Source organism: Elephas maximus, chromosome 6 (genome assembly GCF_024166365.1).
Source record: "Elephas maximus indicus isolate mEleMax1 chromosome 6, mEleMax1 primary haplotype, whole genome shotgun sequence".
Lineage (NCBI taxonomy): Eukaryota > Metazoa > Chordata > Mammalia > Proboscidea > Elephantidae > Elephas > Elephas maximus.
In genome coordinates this window covers 94,932,476-94,950,571 of record NC_064824.1, presented here as the reverse complement: position 1 = coordinate 94,950,571, position 18,096 = coordinate 94,932,476, and the positions used below count along the sequence as shown (strand labels likewise).

Here is an 18,096-nt window from a genome sequence, read left to right as displayed (position 1 = left end):
AACTGTAAAACTGAGTATATCTTTCCTATATCTGGAGGATAACAGCCTTACATTTCAGAGCTATTTTTCTTCTGAGTATGACAAGGTGAGTTTGTGAAGATGCTACTGACAAAGTAAATATAAATAAATAGAAGGCTGAAAATATTAATTGGATAATTCTTATTTTTAGTGCCCTCTTTAGGCAGAGAAACTCAGAGCCTTTAAACGATCCAATTTTTTAATCATGACCACACCCCGCGTAGGTGACATAGAGTAGTAATGCTCTACAGTCTTGCCCTTGCAGTGAGGGAAACCGAGGCATGGCACTCCCCATTCAGCTTTCTGGGGGGATTTAGGAGCAGTCCTGCCTGCAAGACCTCAAAAGGTCTCCTCCATCCTCCGCGGCCCGCTTAGAACCTTCATGTTCTTTGGCTTCGCAGGCGGAGAGCAGCTCAGGCTCCGCCGCAGCCTCGGACTCGTCCTCCGCGCAACTGCCTGCGCCCCGCCCTCCCACACCTTCTTCAGGGAGGTTCAGCTGGCCAGGTCTGGCTGCCTCTTTCGGCCAGTACCCCCGTTTCCCGCTAAACCGCCCACTCGGCGCCAACGTGCAGGAAGCCCCCAGGCCAGCGCCCCGTAGGGCGGAGCAGGCAGATGCCACCGAGGCGTCTAGCGGAAGGAGCGCCGGAGTCGCTGGAGGTGAGCGGGTCGGACCCTTGGCCCTCTGCGGCCGGGGCTGGGCAAGACTCCCGGACAGGCTGGGCAGGAGGAAGGTTGCTGCGGGAGGGAGTCAGGGCGAGCGGCGGGGAGCGGCGAGAGGGGGAGCCGCAGGGGGCCGGCGCGCTGCTCGCGGGCGGCGCCTGGAGATCCAGCGCCGTGGAGCCGGACGCGGCAGAGCCGCTCGGGGCCGCGCCGCGCAGGGGCGGCCGCTCTTGGCCGCACACCTCCTCACTTCTCGTGGACCCCCGGCGTCCTCCCCAGCGCGGGCGGGAGACATGGCTTCGCGCGCCCCCGCCGCTGCTGCTGCTGACTCGACACAATCGGCGGTTCGCGCGGGGGGCGAGGCATAACCCTGGGGTGGGCGGTGGCGCGGAGCCGCCTCGGGGAGTTCCGAGCGACGTTGGGAGCAAAGGAAGATGCCAGCAGCACAAAGGCGAGCCGAGACCCGGCCCGCTGCGGAAGGCGCCGGGAAGAGCTTCTGAGGGCGCCGGGCGCGTTCTACTCCCGTGCCGCGTCTCGCTCTTCGCTGCTCGGGGTCGCAGGGTAGAGGACGGCAGCGCGTAGTCTTTCGGCCCGTGGCAGCGGCCGCCGCAGTCGGAGCTGCATGCGACGCGCGGCGGCGCCCCTGGCCTCCAGCTTTCCGGTAGCGCGCGCAGACGGGCAGGAGGGCGCCGGGGCCGCGGCCCAGGCGACTGCGGGGGCGCCCTCCCGCCCCGCCACCGGATCCTTACCGCAGTCGGCGTCCGAGGGCGCCGAGCCCCAGGTGAGTGCGCGGCCCGCGCCTGGCTCAGGCGCCGCAGGTACCGGACCGCGGGAGGTGGCTTTGTTTTCCTCTCTCGCGCCTCGGCACGGCCATTCATTTGACATTTCGGCTTCCGCTGCCCTGAAACGCGGGTGAGAGGCACTGGAACGTGTTTGATGGTTTAGTTATCACAGGGAGCTGGGACTTCTGGGTCCTTTTGAGCATCACTTAAGGGAGAGGGGGTTTCATTTCCTGCTTCGTTTCGAATGTGTTGTGAACATTCTTTGCAGGGCTTGGGGCCTGGAGGAAAGTGGGGCTGCAGATTTACACGTAGATGTTTTTCGAGGACGTGCAGCCGCAGAGGTCTGCTCTTCCTTGCCTTATCTTCTCCTCTGTTAGCAGTGCTCAGGTGTGTTTCGTTTAATGTTGTTGCTGTTACTACTTTTTTCTCTTTTAAAGGAAATCTTTCTAGGCACATTTATTTCTTTTAGAGTTGGAAGTCTTTGGAGTCAATGTAGAGAGCTCACAGAGTTACAAGGATTCAATCGATATTAAACTTCGAGAAGGACAGCATCGGCTATCAGTGTAAATAGAGGTGGACTGCAGGCAAACTTCACGGGAACCTTTAGCCTTCCAGGGTACGATATCTGCTCACTGCCCTAGAGTCAAGGGACCTCTGGACTCTTAGTGTCAGAGTGTGTAACTTGCCTTTTCTTGAATAGTATTCTATAATTTATCATTTAGAAGAAACCATATTTTAACGGAGCCCCCCCTCAGTTAGACCTGATGAAATTTCATGTATTTTTTCGTCCGTTTTTCTTACAAATGTGATTTTCTTTTTACTATTTCTCTTATTGCCTCAAGAGCTCATTTATTCTGTTGCCTAGAGGGAGGTCTCCCCACCCCCCTCCAGTTTTTCTCCTCCCAACAGATGGCTGTATGTACTGAGAGGTTATCTTTAAAATGCCACTGATATTCCTTATAAACAAAGATCAGTTATTAGGCTTAATTTTTGAGTTGTTGAAGAGACCTAATGTGGATGAGAATATTATTGGTAGTGTGAAAACTCGGCATTTGTTAATCTGTTTGGTCATCAGAAGATTCCTGCAGGGATTGTTTATATAGAGTGGGAGACAGATGGCATCCCTAGCAGACAAGAGAAGCCAGGCATAAAGGGTCATTGTATTCCTCAGAAATTATCCACTTCACTATTGGGAGGTGGGGTACGGTGAGGTCGAAGGTGGGGAAGACATAATTTTGACCTCCCAAAGGAGACATTGTGACCTTACCATTCAAGCAGTGTAATTAGTTAATTTCTTCCTTTGAACATTTAAAACATCATTCAGCCATTTGTTTTGATTATGAGTTTCTCACAGTTTTCCTCAGTTGTGTTTATGTGAGGCAGTTTAAACAGGCATATAACAAAAATGTTTTTGAACTTAAAATTATCCTAACAAGGGGGGAAAAAGCATTATAGCTTTCTTAGCTCTTGTATGACCTAAGTGTCATACAAGTGGCCCCTCGGAATCCCAGCTGGAAGGACTTAGTTTGATTTTGTATGTGATGAGGTTTCTTCTACTGTCTCCCTGACAGGTAGTTCCCTAACTCCCAGCCTTTGCTCTCAGACTCTCAGTTACGACAGTGCTCTACTTCTACAGTGATTTAACAGCCAAACACATTTGCTTTCTCATTCCCTCCATCACAGCTTTGGGTAGCCTTTGGCAATGAGTCTTTATGAATGACTGCGGAGATGGTGGAAAAGTCAAAGTCATTCTGAATACTTGCAGTAAGCCAGCTGGAGCTTTCCTTCTGCCACCATTGTTGGTACTTTATGTGGTATAGATTGCAGTTAGATTACAAAATTGCTCATCCCTCTTTAAAGTGTGCTTTTGGTGATAACCTCTTTATTAATTTGAGGGAAAATATTCCAGTAAATTAATACTCAAGAGACACAGGGCTAAATTTAATGAAGAACATGTTCAGTATTTGACCTCTCTGAACAGGAGGCATGAAATAAAAAGTAAGCATTGACTTTAGTTCGGGCTGTGTGATCTTGGGAGAGGAACATATCTTACATTTTTCAGAGCCTCTTGCACTGATCCTAGCAGAAGGCAGAGAAACTTAAGTTGTTACTGTACCTGAGAACAGGGGCTATGGAGTTGTATTCTGGGTGGATGTGCTTTAGCAGGAGAGGTGGCTTTTGAGTTCTGTCAAGTTTCGGTGTCTGCCCTGGCACCAATGAGAGACTCTAACATTCAGAATACTTAACTCTGTGACTGGTGTCTGTATATCCTCTCTCCAGGTTGTACTCTCTGTTGTGAAGTACACATTTTAGAGGAACTAGGCTCCTTGCCTGGGGCTTGCTGTGGGCGTGGCCTGGATCCACATTCTAGTGCTTGCCACCTGCTTTCCTGGGAGAAAATGGGACTGCTTTTGCGTGGTGTGTTAGATAGGGAATGTCAGTGTTGAGTGAAAATCTTTCGGCTCTCTTGTCAAATACCAAGTCTGGGTCTGAAAGAGAGAGGACTAGGCATATTTGAAGTTGGTTGACCTAACAGAGGCAGCAGCTAGAGATTGCTTCATTGAACCAAGGATACCTCTTGAATAAGAATGTGAGCAAGGAATTAGAAGGGTGACCAAACCCCTTGGTTTGCCTGTGACAGTCCCAGTTTGTTTCCATTGACCTATCTTAATTATCAGAAGCACCTTCTTTCACATTTAAACTTGCCTTGGTCACCCTAGGTATTAAGAAATCTTTACTATTTTCTTCATCACTTTTCTCCTGACCTCATATTTTGTGTCTTCTTTTATTTCAGTTTTTTATTTGTCAAATGCAAAGATAAAAAGAATAAGAAAAATTTAAACAGGAAACAAGGAGAATAGAAAGAGTAAGGAAGATGGAAGAATGATGTAATTGATTGCTTGCCATCTATTTCCACATAAAATAAAATAGTTTTATCTTCAAGTTGATATGTGTCTACTATGACTAAAGCTGTGTCTTCAAGCACAACAGACACAATAAAAATTAGCACTTACCCTGGTGGCACAACAGTTAAGCACTTGGCTGCTAACTGAAAGGTTGATGGTTAGAACCCACCCAGTGGCTCCACGCGGGAAAGCCTGGTGATCTGTTTTATGTAAAGATTACAGCCTAGGGAACCTCGTGGGGCAGCTCTGTCACATGGGGTCACTATGAGTCAAAATCCACTCAACAGCACTCAACAACAACAGCAACAACATTTACCTAAGACTGACACAAATTGGGACAACTCTTGTGATTTGGGAGAGCAGCTTCTATAAAACACGTCTGCAGGCCTGACTGGTAATGTGGCTCTTGCAGATATGAATGCAAGTTTCATGATCTATTATTTGATCTAGTTTTTGAATATTCTGTGAGTCAGAACACAAGCACTGTTGTGAAGACCTGACTCCACATTCTCCTAGTTTCGCAGCTCTCTGGGCCACGAGGATAAGAGAAGGGCCTTTGTTTCCTGTAGTCTCTTCTGACTTCAGTCTTGGATTTGGGCCTCAGTCATACAGAGGGCTTGCACAGAAGGAGAACTTGTCGTGTTTGTTCATTACGTGAAAATTCCCAGCAGGGTTTGAGATTGTGCAGTTGACCTAGTGAGCACTTGGTATCTGTACCAAAGCTCAATATATGAAGATTGTGGCAATTATTTCTGCAACAGTTGTACTCCTTTGCTAAAGAATCGTCAGTTCGCAATAGTGCACTTGCAGTGGTGACCAGTAGGTGTTACAATTGATTATGGCTCTACTGAAGTTTTCAAAAGTTCAGGCAGCAGGCCTGAATAAGAAGAAACTTACGTATCTCCTGTGTAAGTAGGATGATCATGTAATATTTTTTCCCAAACCTGGATACTTTAAACAAAAATATTACTTTTTGTTGAAAATATACACAGCAAAACATACCCCAATTCAGTAGTTTCTACATGTACAATTCAGTGACATTGGTTACATTCTTCAAGTTGTACAACCATTCTCGCTACCCTTTTCTGAATTATTCTACCACCATTAACATAAACTCACCAACCTCTGAACTTCTCATCTAAACTTTTGAGTTGTTGTCAACCCAATCACATATAGATAATTCTTTAAAAGAATACAGTGCTCAAGGCAGACATTTTTTTCTATTTAAGCTAAACAATTGTTTGTTTTAAAGATGATCTTGGGATACTTTCCTTGGAAACTCTATGGGGCAGTTCCACTCTGTCCTATAGGGTCGCTGTGAGTCGGAATCGACTCGATGGCACAGGGTTTTGGTTTTGGGATACTTTTGATTTAAGGTTTAGAGATTATCTCAGAGCAGTAGTTTTTTTTTTGGTGGGGGGGAGGGATCATCCAACCTCAGTGGCTCCAGAAGGTCTGGATTTCATGAAAACTTGAAATTCCATCTAACCTGGATACTTTTGAGAGCAAAAGGGGTACTAATTAGAAGGGATGCCAAATCAACAAGTATAAACTAGACTTTAACTGTGACCCACAGCGTTAGCTTTTATATGAAAAATACACATATGTTGGAAAAATGTCCTTTGTTTCTTCTAGATTTATTCAACATACGTATTTGTAAGTGTGCTTGCATATGTGTATATGTGTGAGTATGTATACGCTAAGATTGATCATATGTATCTGTAGATATTTATATTATGGGAAAAATAAACCACTTAAGATGGCCTAGTCATATAGAGAATTGTGGCCTTTATCATCTCTTCCATGGATTGTTTTATTAACTAAACTGTCTGCATCCATCCACTCCAAACTTTAAATCGTCTTCTGATCTGATCTTATCTAGTTCTGACACCAATTTGTTGGCGTCATTTTCTTTCTTAAAAACTTTTGCTGGCTCACTAATTTTTATCTAATTCTCAACGTAAGATCTATAGACAGTTTGGTGGTTAGAGAAAAATGTAAAAAAGTCATTCATTCATTCATGTAATATTTATTGAGCGTCTCCTCTGAATCAGTCTCTGATCTAGGTGCTGGGGATATACCAATGAACGAAAACAAAGACACCTGCCCTTATGGTGTTTTCCTTCTGTTGGGAGCTGGGCATGGGAAGCAGATAATAAACCAAATAAGTCAGTAAATTATATAGCTTGCTAGAAGGAAGTGAGTACTTTGGAAGAAAGAGTAGAATGGGGTAAGCAGGATAATTAGAAAAAGTAGAACAGGATAAGCATGGTTAGAGTAGGCCTCATGGAGAAAGAGACATTAAACAAAGACTTAAAAGGAGGTGAGAGAAAATACTCATGCAGATATCTGAGGGACTGTTCCAGACAGAGGGAACGGCCAGTGCAAAGGACCAAAGACTGCAATATGTTGGGGTGTGTTCAAAGATTCACAAGAAGACCAGTGTTACAGAGTGGAATGATCAGGGATGAATAGGAAATGAGACCAGAGAGTTGGTGTGGCAGAACATGTAGGGCCTTGAGATAGAAGAGTAATGATGATTTCAACAGAAATCCCATTATGTTCTTAAGACTCACTATAATATTAAATGCTATGGTTGTACTGCAGGAACTGCATTGGTCAGTGTATGTAGCTTACATTTTGTGAATGATGCACTTTATTGAGATTAATATAATTTTTATGCTGTTTGCTTATTTATATGTTAAAATAGCATATTTTGTTGTTGCCATTTTAAAGTCATATCCCTATTCACAAAAATGGATCAATGGCTCAGAAATGGTTCATCCAAGTATAAAAATTGTGGTGAAAATAGTAATATAAGTGCCACAGTTTAGAATGTCATAAACATACGTAGGGAATTGGATCTTACTGAAAATACGAAATGTGAATCTGTAGGTGTACAGATTCGGGTATCTGTAGGAGTGAAGGTTTCAAATAATAGCTGGAATTGAAAAGTGCAAATGGAAGTACGATGATGACTATCTCAAAAACTGTTTTTTATTGGACTTGCCATCCATTTGCTCCCAATCCCCAGTCATTGCCTGTTATGAAACTTTGTCCAGTAGTGGCATGAAGCCATGGATGTTTTTGTGTCATTTTCAAACAAAGCACAGTGGCTTCTCTGTTATACTATTGAAGTTATCCAGGACAAGCACACAATAGTGCTTTCCTTACAAAATTAATGTATTGTGTTGCTAAAGGTAGATGAGAGACCAAAACTCTAGTACCATCATTAAAAGATCCTTGTAGCAAAAATAAGTATGAGTCATATTATTGAAGAGATGCTTGGAAAATCAGCTGGAAAGACAAGCATTAGCCTTAGAGAGAAACCAGAAGTTATTGATAAAATTCTTTTGTCAAATGACACTGTTGGCTGTTGCATAGTATCAGTGGAGTAGAGTGTGGAAGAGTGATTACTATCAAGTGCTTGCTAGCAGATATTTCACTTTATGGTTGGATGAAACCACCAGTGTCATGCAGAGAATGAATCAGCTTTTGGCATATGTTCAGGGAGGAGTGCTTGGTAATGCTTTGTTCATTTATCACTGAAAACCAGTGCTGCAAGGGAAGAGATTTTTCTTTTGATTAACCGTTATTTACGAGACTGGAGAAGTTGCTCAGGACAGACAGCACCAGTTTCATGTACCCATAAGAAGATGATGGCTTTGTGTAGAAAACAAGTTGCACCTAGAAGCCAATCTACGTGTTACGCAGTTCACAGAGAGAGAGAGAGAGAGAGAGAGTGCCTTCTGATCTGAGGAAATACTACAGGAAATAGTGTAAACTGTGAACACAGCCAAATTGTGGCCCCTCAGTATATGAGTGTGCAGTACACAGTGATGGGCAGAGTATAAGACTGCTTCTCTATGCTGACGTATGCTAGCTGTTTGGGGGAAAGGTGCTCATATAATATTTTATCTGTGGAATAAAATTAAAAATGTTACTTCATGACACTGATTAGAAACTAATTCTGTTAAGTGGCATATGTCAGCAATATACTCTGCCCATAATGAACCGTGGCAAGGACAGGGTGGGAAGGAAGAATTGTTAACAAATAAAACAGTGTACCACAATCTTAGACTATGACTTTTTTTGTTAGAGCAGAGGTCCACATGGGCCATAAAGGATTAATGATGTAACATTCTCAGTAACGGACAGTCCTTTTAAGTAATAAGCGTATTGTTTTTCATTGACCCATTGGGAGAACAAGAGCTCAAAGTAATAAATCTTAGACCCAATGAATTTTCATAAGGCAAGGGTACAAGTGTACCCTTGACATTTGAGAGCATGTGGATAACCATAGTGGGAGAAAACCCAGCTTTTAGGGTTTTGCATTAGGACACTGGTGGCAGGGGGTACAGAGAGAAGGAGGTGGAGATGTATGAAAATTAGAGATGATGCATCTTATGCTTTTGCTTTAGGCTTGGCTTTGTTTCAGACAAATGGACTTGATACTCAAGGGCTTTCAGGCTGTAATCTAGATCTCCTTTGGACTAACCTAGAAAATATAAATGTTCTCCAGTGGTCTTTGGAGTCCCTGGCGATGCAGACTGTTAATGTGCTTGGCTGTTAACTGAAGGAGCCGGCAGTTTGAATCCACCAGGCGCTCCTTGGAAACCCTATGGGGCAGTTCTACTCTGTGGCGGTTCAAATCTACCCAGACGTTCTTTGGAAAAAAAGGCCTGATGATCTACTTCTAAAAAATTAGCCGTTGAAAATCCTATGGAGCAGAGTTTTATTCTGACACACGTGGGCTCGCCATGAATTGGAATTGACTTGATGGCAACTGGTTGGTTGGTTGGTTTCTAGAGGTCTTAGATTCTCTCTGCAGAGGCTTCCCCTCCCTCCCTCCCTCCCTCCCTCCCTCCCTCCCTCCCTCCCTCCCTCCCTCCCTCCCTTCCTCCCTTTCTCCTTCCTTCCCCCCTCTTCCCATCTCTCCCTTTATTCTTTCTTTCTTCAAGCCATTGGGTCGGCATCTTCAAGCTATGAGAGGCTTTGAGAGTTTATTCCCTGTATCTCCATGTCTTTAGGCAGATATATGTACTATCTAGGTTAAGAGGAAAAGGAATTCTAGAGAAGGGGAAGTTCTCTACCGTGTTCACTTAACACATGCTAATGTGCAATATCCAGTAACAGCACGCATTTAAATTTAAACACCCATTCTTCAGTGAAGACCTATTTCCTCTTTTTTGGACTTTAATAAAGATGGGAGACTATCTGATCATTGTCTTTTATCTAATAACCCTTCTACATTGATGGCCATTATGCAGTTTTAAGAAAGAAGTCATTCATACATTATTCATTGAACAAACATATCTTGAGAGCCTCATGCATGCCAGGCGCTACACTAAGTACTGGATATAAAAGAGGTTAATAATGAGACGTCATCCTGCCTATATAAAACAGAGAATCAAGTGAGAGAGACAGGCAGCAAAGGTATAAATAAGTAAATATATAACTGCAAAGCAAATGTGGTGAAAATATTAGTATTTGTTAAATCTGGATGGTGGTATGTGGACAGCTGTTAAATTAACTTCTGAGCTTTTCTATGTATTTGAATTACTTCATAAGTAAAAAAAAAAAGAAAAAACACCATAGTTGCAAAGTATGATAAGTGCCGTTAGTATAGAGGAGAATGGAGTGTCGCTGAGGCTTCCTTCGGATGGAGTGGTCAGGGAAGACCTGGAGTGTAATTGATCACTTGCCTGTATGAGAGGGATGAGGGGGATTTGGACGGGGTTCAGAGAAGAGTCACAAAGATGATTGATGACAGAGTTGAAAAGATGCGTGAGAATGATCTCAAAGATCGAGGGATCCTGAGCAGCAGCAGAATGCTTAACCTGATGCTGTGGTTTAGGGATCTTTTTCTTAAATTTATAGGGATTTTTACACATACACATTCTCTTGTCTCTTGTCAACAGCAGAAAAGCCAAGTGATTCAGGTTAGACTGGTAGAGGAAAATTGAATTTTTTCATTTAGCAGTTGAGAAACAGGAAGAATCTGAGAGGCAAACCAGTTCAACCCTCTTTTGTAGAAATAAAAACCAAAACCAAACCTGTTGCTGTTGAGTTGTTTCTGACTCATAGTGACCCTATAGGACAGAGTAGAGCCAGCTGCCCCATATGGTCTCCATGAAGGCTGGTAGGTATGACTGCCGACCTTTTTTGGTTATCAGCTAAACTCTTAACCACGCTTCAGTATTCTTAACAGGTGATCATCATTCTTAGGAGACAGCTCCCATGGTTCTTCCACTCAGAATGGGGAAGGGGGCTGAGTAGGACACTCTGGTTTACTTTAATTAGACAGGTCTTCCATAAATACCCCAGACGCATCTCTACTTCAGTACTTTCACCACAGGAAGCACCTCCTGTCTGGAATGCCCACCAATACTGTTTACTCTTCCTGGCTTCTTGTCTCTATTGCCCTTCCGTATAAAAGTTGAAAATAGAGGTTTTCGTTGTTTTTTTTCCCTCAGCATTCCCTTGGGCAGAATATAACATTCCTATTAGTAAGGAGCCCTAGTCACACAGTGGTTAAGAGCTACTGTGAGGGATGGCTGCTAACCAAAATGTCGGCAGTTTGAATCTATCAGCTGCTCCTTGGAAACCCTATGGGGCAGTTCTCCTCTGTCCTATAGGGTCGTCATGAGTCGAAATCGACTTGACAGGAATGGGTTTGGTTTTCTTGGTTTATTAATAAACGTAGCTTCTCCTGACAGTGATTGACAGTAAGGGTAGGGATGGAGTGAGTATCCTAGTCTTTTAGAAAGGGTTGGAGAAATGTGTGTTTAGCTTGACATCTTCTTCCCAGATGTTGATAGGCCACCCCCTTGGGAATCACTATTTTATAGCAGTTAAGATCTTAATCATCTGCTGCTTTAAGTGGTTCACTAGTTATTTTGTTTCATATTAGTTTTCTTGCCAGTGAGATTTTAAGCACTCTAAATACGTGGAAATTTGGCTGATGCCACTGTATAATGCCCAGCATTGACCTTGTAGTGAATATATAATAGCCAGTCCATAATGGCTGGAGTAACCATCTGTTTCTTCCTCATGGACCACTATGAAAGGTTATTATTTAAAACATCAGATATTAAGCTTCCAGAGGATGCTGAAAGACTAACATTTATGTGGTTTTCAAGTGACAAAGTCAAGTCCTGGAGGTTCTAATTCATTCAGATAATTCTTGTCTCAGAAACCTTCTTCTTTTGTAACTCTTCTGAGTTGTTGTTGTGTGCCATTGAGTTGACTCCAACTCATAATGACCCTATAGGACAGAGTAGAACCGCCCCATAGGGTTTCCTACTTTGTAAATCTTTACAGGAGCAGATCGCCGGGTCTTTTCTCCCATGAAGTGGCTGGTAGGTTCGAATCACCAACCTTTCAGTTAGCAGCCGAGCATTTAACCATTGTGCCACCAGAGCTCCTTGTAACTCTTCTAGCTCCTTGCTATTTTGAGTTTGGCCCAGAGACTGGCAGCATCAGCATCATGTGAGAGCTTGCTGGAAATGCAGAATCTCAGGCCTCGTGGCAGACCTACTGAATCAGAATCTGTATTTTAACAACATTCCCAGATGTGTTGTGTGCACAGTAAAGTTTGAGGAGCGTTGTTCTAGCTTATCTAACTTCAGGAATTTAGGAGGAGGATTTATCTTGAGGAAACCCTGGTGGCGTAACGGTTAAGAGCCGCGGCTGCTAACCAAAAGGTCTGCAGTTCAGACCTACCAGGCACTCCTTGGAAACCCTATGGAGCTTTTTTTTTTTTTTTTTAAATTTATCTTCAAAGAGAAGTGAGTTTGGAAATAAAGACTTCATCAGTCAATGAATTGAGTCCTCTGTGCTTTCTGCTTTGTGGCATGAAATTATGCTGTTTCATGTAGGAGCTTACCAGGCCAGAAGATGCCTTTGCAGAAGTATCCTGGAGTAACTCAGGTAGATGGGTGATACTTAGATGTTAATCATGATAATGTACAGGAAGCTGAATTAGTTTTTGGAGTGAGAAATTAGGACATGTTGGCAAAGATAGAGAAACATGGCCGTGCAGCCTAAAATCAGGGAATAAGAGGAATGATCTTCCCTTTATGATTGGAAAAAAACTTCTAACTCCCTGGACTTGGACCTTCAAGCCTTTAGGGCCAGCAGGTAACAGGTGAAGCCAGTGAGTGTGCTTTGCATGGAAACCTTGTGGAGTGATGAGATCATGGTGGAGAAGCAAGCTTCCCCAAAGGGGAAAGGAGATATTACCACTCAGCTCAGCAGATTGTTGCCACATGGAAATTTGTGCTCAGCGTGGCCAAATTTTATAATTTTCTAATGAAGTTAAAAATGTAATTTTATATGAACTCTTTTGATTATAAGATGTTGGCAAGTAATAAAATGTCTTAAAAACAAAGTTCAGGCCAAATAAAATTTGTGTTCTGCCTGTTACCAGTTTTGCAGCCCCTGCTCTGGACCAGTAGAACAGTGAGGTGGTTTCTTGAGTGCAGAGAGCTGAGTACAGGCAGGGGTGTTCTGGTTCTCTCAGGAACCGGGTAGGTCTTTACTAAGTAGAAGAAATAAAGAAACATAAAAGAAGGGAGCTGCACATGCTTTTATGACCTGATTTAAAATACGTGATATCCGAAGAACCTTAGTAATTAAAGTGGTGTTTGAGGAGAAGAGTTAGGCACCTGAAAGAATAAAATTTAGGTTCTATAAAAATTTTTTTGTTGCTTATTGCCCCAACATGCTAGGTATGCCAGTTTTTAAAGAAAAGTCAGAAATAGAAATTTTTATGTGAAATATTATTTTAAAAAGTCGAATAATTAAAAAGTTTTAATAAAACACTGTGCTGTCCCAACCAACTAACTTTTCAAGTTAGATTTGTAAATGTGATTGAGGTCAAGAAAATCATGAATTCAGAACATAGCCAGTTTGATAGACACCACATAAATGGTATGTTTATGATATTTTAGGGAAACGGACTAAAGTGATTATGGTCGTAACAATCCTGGTCTTGGAAAGGACCCTACAGGTTGTCTAGTATGCCCATTTTGTTTTATAGATAAGGAAATGGGATACTACAAAATTAAGTGACTTTCCACGTTTGTAGTTGCTTCTTTTAATATATACTGCACTGCTTTTGGTACCATGCAAAGCAAGCTAAAGAGGAACAGTGCCAACCCCTCCTTCATAGAATACATTTGGGTTCCTCTTGTATTCTTATTAACAATAACTTAGGTTTATATAGAACTTGTCCTAGCTATGGACACATTATCAGGGTAGACCAATCGCTAGAAAAGGGCATCATGTTTGGTAAAGAGGGTCAGTGAAAACAAGGGGAAACTCTCAATGACATGGATTGACATAATAGCCACAACAACGGACTCAAACGTACCACCAATGACGAAGATGATGCGGGACCTGGCAGCGTTTTGTTCTGCTGTATGTAAAGTCTCCATACCAATTCAACAGCACTAACAACAGTATAGAACTTCTTTTCCATGTGCGTGCACATGTGTTATCCTCTGTGATTATCACAGTCACAAATTAGTGTAGATGTTGGTCACATTTGTCAAAGAAGAAACCGAGCCTCATAGAAATTTGGTGACTGATGCAAGTTCACGCAGCTAGTTCGTAATAGTCCATTATAATTTATTCTCCAATTTGGGACACTTTTGAGAGTGATAATTACACTGGAATAACAGGTACACTTGGTAGTATGGGACATAAGGTTACCTCAGTGATAAAGCTGATAGTAGGATCTGGTCTCCTTATTTGTAATGTGAACTTTTTCCATCATAACAGGAAAATAAAGACTATGATGAAGAGAAAAACATATGTGTACTTAATAGACCAGAAGGATACAAAAGTGTGCGGTGGAAAAAGTAGATAGAAGGCATATCTTGGATAGTTTTTGTTTGTTTATCAAGGAGAAGTTGACATTTGAGATAAAATTTTTATTTCCATTTTATTTCTTAGGTTTTTGCCTTGTAATTTTTTTAGGCTCTTTGTTTTTTCCATGCTTCTAGTTTCCATTTTGCAGTAGGTGGGAGTGGGTGAAATTAAGTACTCTAAGTTTTTAAGTTGGCAGCACTATTTGAGATGCTTTTAGGACCCAAGTAACTACTACATCATAGAGAATTTACATACACACACACACACACACACACACACACACACACATTTCCTAATGACTTTTTTCCCAATTTTTTTTTAAGAAACAAACATACATTGGACCTTGAATTGAGTTATGTAGTTCTAACAGATCCTTAGATAAATTTGAAAATAAAAAGATAGTAAGAGAGAACAAGTGAAGCAAGATATGAAACATCTCCAATTGAAACAATTCAGTGGTTCTCAAGGAAATAAATTTGAATGATTGCTTTTATTTGTTGCTTTATTTTCAGATAGGCATAACAGTAAAGTGAAACACTAGAAGATTTACTGAACAACTGAGATGTATTTTCTTCCAAGCTTTTAAGTCGTAAAATACTCTATTTTTGAGTTTCTAAAATGCGAGAAGATTTTATTTAATTTTTCTGTCTAATTGTCATTGAGAGAGGAGTGAAATTAACCTAGAACTGATTTATTAAGATATTCTACTACGGACAACTTTACTGTATAAGTTAAGGAAGCCTAGGATTTTTGCTAAAAAATTATTTTCAAAGTTTCTTTGTACACATGCCACTTTTGCTCATGTTCCAGTGGTTAGAATTTAGTCTCGTGGCCATGCCTGTACTCAAAAGGGGCTGGCAGATGTATTCTCCAGCTGGATGGCCAGCAATGCTGTTAGTAAGAAAGAAGAAGAGATTGGATGTTGGGGAACACAAAGCAACTGCCGCAGTTACTTCTCTGGATTTTCATTCCTTCATCTCTAAAATAGTGTTTATGATAATATCTACGCCAGACTGTTATCTTGAGGGTTAGGTGGGGAAATAAATATAAATTACTTACACAGTCTTTGGCATATGAGATACACACAATAATGTTAGCTTTTAACTACTAAGACATTTTTCTAATGACAAGGGTAACTTGCTTTTTTGTTCTGTAACACTTAAAGAACTCTTATGCAATATTTATTTTAGTTCAAGAAAATTGTACTGTTTAAAGCAGTGTAAGGTACTGAACTGGAGCCCTGGTGGTGCAGTGGTTAAGAGCTACGTCTCCTAACCAAAAGGATGGCAGTTCAAACCCACCAGCTGCTCCTTGGAAACCATATGGGGCAGTTCTCCTGTGTCCTCTAGGGTTGCTAAGGCACTGAACTAAATATGTAGGCACCACAGGTATTATAGGAGCATAGCATCTAGGTTTTTTGTTTAAACCTTTTTTTTTTTTAAATGTTACTGATGGCACAGCCTTTCATGCCATTTCTTTGAATGGCTTTATGTGATAAACGTAAGTAGGTTTTGAGGTAAGTAGCCCATTAGAGTAATTTAATTTCACTTGCAAAAAGTTTAGTTTTTTTTTTTTTTCCTTTTAAAATGGGTCATTGCTAGGAGCAATTCATTAATTTGGCAAGATATTCTAAGCATATGGATTTGCTGCAGAAGTGAGAATTCCGAAAACGAAAAAAACCGAACCAGTTGCCATCAAGTCTATTCTGACTTGTTGTGACCTTATAGGGTAGAGTAGAACTGCCCCCATAGAATTGCCAAGGAGCGCCTGGTGGATTCGAATTACCAATCTTTTGGTTAGCAGCTGTAGCACTTAACCACTATTCTGCAAGCCGTCTGTAATTTTAAGGTGGTTTTCCTGATAGTAGGCTGGGGTGAATAAACTATAAAACCTCTTACTAACTTAAAAAAACTTATTTTTTTTTGAAATTTTCAAACATATACAGAAGTAGGGAAAATTTACTAATATTTTAAATTTCCTGAATTTGAAAGTAGGGAAAGTAATCCAATATTGTGGTTATTTGAATGTACTATATATTACTTGCCATTGTTAGATACAGTGGAACCTTTGAGAGCAGAACTCGATAGAAGTGCCGTGTTTTTCCGGGTATTGCTAGTTTTCTGCTTTTGACGGGGCGTAGTCTTACCACTTTTTCTCTCTCTCTGTTAGTGGAAAATATTTGCGTTTTCCTTCTCCGCCAGGTTTCCACTTCACACAGACTTTGACTTTCCCAGATTTTATTGTATAACGAAACATTTAAATCCATTACAAATGATTGTCTTAAATCCTTCATAAACCAAAAAAACCAAAACCAGTGCCGTCGAGTCGATTCCGACTCATAGCGACCCTATAGGACAGAGCAGAACTGCCCCATGGAGTTTCCAAGGAGTGCCTGGCGGATGCGAACTGCTGACCCTTTGGTTAGCAGCTGTAGCTCTTAACCACTATGCCACCAGGGTTTCCAGATCTTTCATAAACAATTATTATTTTTGGATAAAGAAAGATACTTTTTTATGTTAATTAATTTCAGCCTGTTAATTGCCCAGGCTCGCTCATTACAGTTTTTAAAGCAATTCTTAGCAGAACCCAGTTTTGGTAAGGAAATGAAGATAAAAAGTGACTAGGAAGTTACTAAGGACTTTTCATTAGTTTTGTGAAATGGTATGTTAATTTGGTTAAAGCAGAGTCTACAAAGTGAGGTTTATGAAGGGTATAAACACTGGAGTAGTTCCCTTGGAAATGTGTTTTAAAGATGAGCAAGGTGACCTTTAAATCTGTCAGTGCAACAATACTTTGATGATCAGGATATAAGAAAAAAGCAAGTGTGAAGAACACGATAAATGTTACTTTATCAGCATTTCTAAAGCGTGTTCATTTGTTGCATAAGAACCCTTCCTTGGTTTGCTATTTTTTGAGCAAAATGCCAAAAGAGTATATGTGTGGCATCTGCTTTGTCATCATCAATTTTAGATTAAATCTCCCAAATTTAGGTTGAGTCCTTATTAATTTAACTTGGAACTTGCCTTCTGGTATAGCTGCTGTCTTATATTGTGGGTGAACTTAAGACCACCTTTAGTTAGAGTGAGAAAAGGATGGGGCTTCTGCAGTCACTGGCCTTGTAACAGCTAGGTTGGATTTCATTGTTAATGTTTTAGGTTTTTGTTAACCATCTCTGTGAAGAAATAGTTGAAGTACTTGCCTTGGAAAAAAAATCAAACCACAGAAATAGAAATTAGCGCTCAACCTGTAATGTATTATATACTAGACCATTCTTCTCATAAAACTTTTGTTTGATGCCCTATTTTATTAAAAAAATTTTTTTTTTTACTGTGATTTATATAAATTTGGAATATTGACTGCATTGTTTGGGATTATCGTCATCTCTACCAAACTCCAAGGATAAGTTATTAGAGGAAATTCCTATAGTAGGACGCATGAGGTTGAGGATTATAAGCTTTTATGGAAAAAATGAGGTTAAGAGGGAAAAAGAAAAAACATTTATGAATGTTTAAATTAAAAAAAAAATCTGGCACTTCACCAAAGATGACATTCAGGCGGCTAACAGATACATGAAGAAATGCTCACAATCATTAGCCATTAGAGAAATGCAAGTCAAAACTACAATGAGATACCATCTTACCCCAACAAGGCTAACATTAATCCAAAAAACACAAAATAATAAATGTTGGAGAGGTTGTGGAGAAACTGGAACACTTACACACTGCTGATGGGAACGTAAAATGGTGTAACCACTTTGGAAATCGATTTGGTGTTTCTGTAAAAAGCTCGAAATAGAAGTACCATGGTCCAGCAATCCCACTCTGTGGAATATCCTGGAGAAATAAGAGCCCTCA

General features: G+C 41.2%; 1 protein-coding gene across 6 annotated transcripts in view; it reads left to right on the top strand.

The window, feature by feature from the left end:
* The first annotated feature begins 470 nt into the window (after window positions 1-470).
* Window positions 471-18,096, top strand: part of HECW2 (HECT, C2 and WW domain containing E3 ubiquitin protein ligase 2) — a 463,541-nt gene continuing 445,915 nt past the window's right edge. For 5 of the 6 annotated variants that reach the window (XR_007517919.1, XM_049887747.1, XM_049887748.1 and 2 more), the window contains exon 1: window positions 1,217-1,459. The gene's annotated coding sequence lies outside the window, so the exon portion shown is untranslated. Of the gene's footprint in view, window positions 676-1,216; window positions 1,460-18,096 lie in introns of those variants that run through there. The other variant, XM_049887746.1, reaches the window with a different exon arrangement.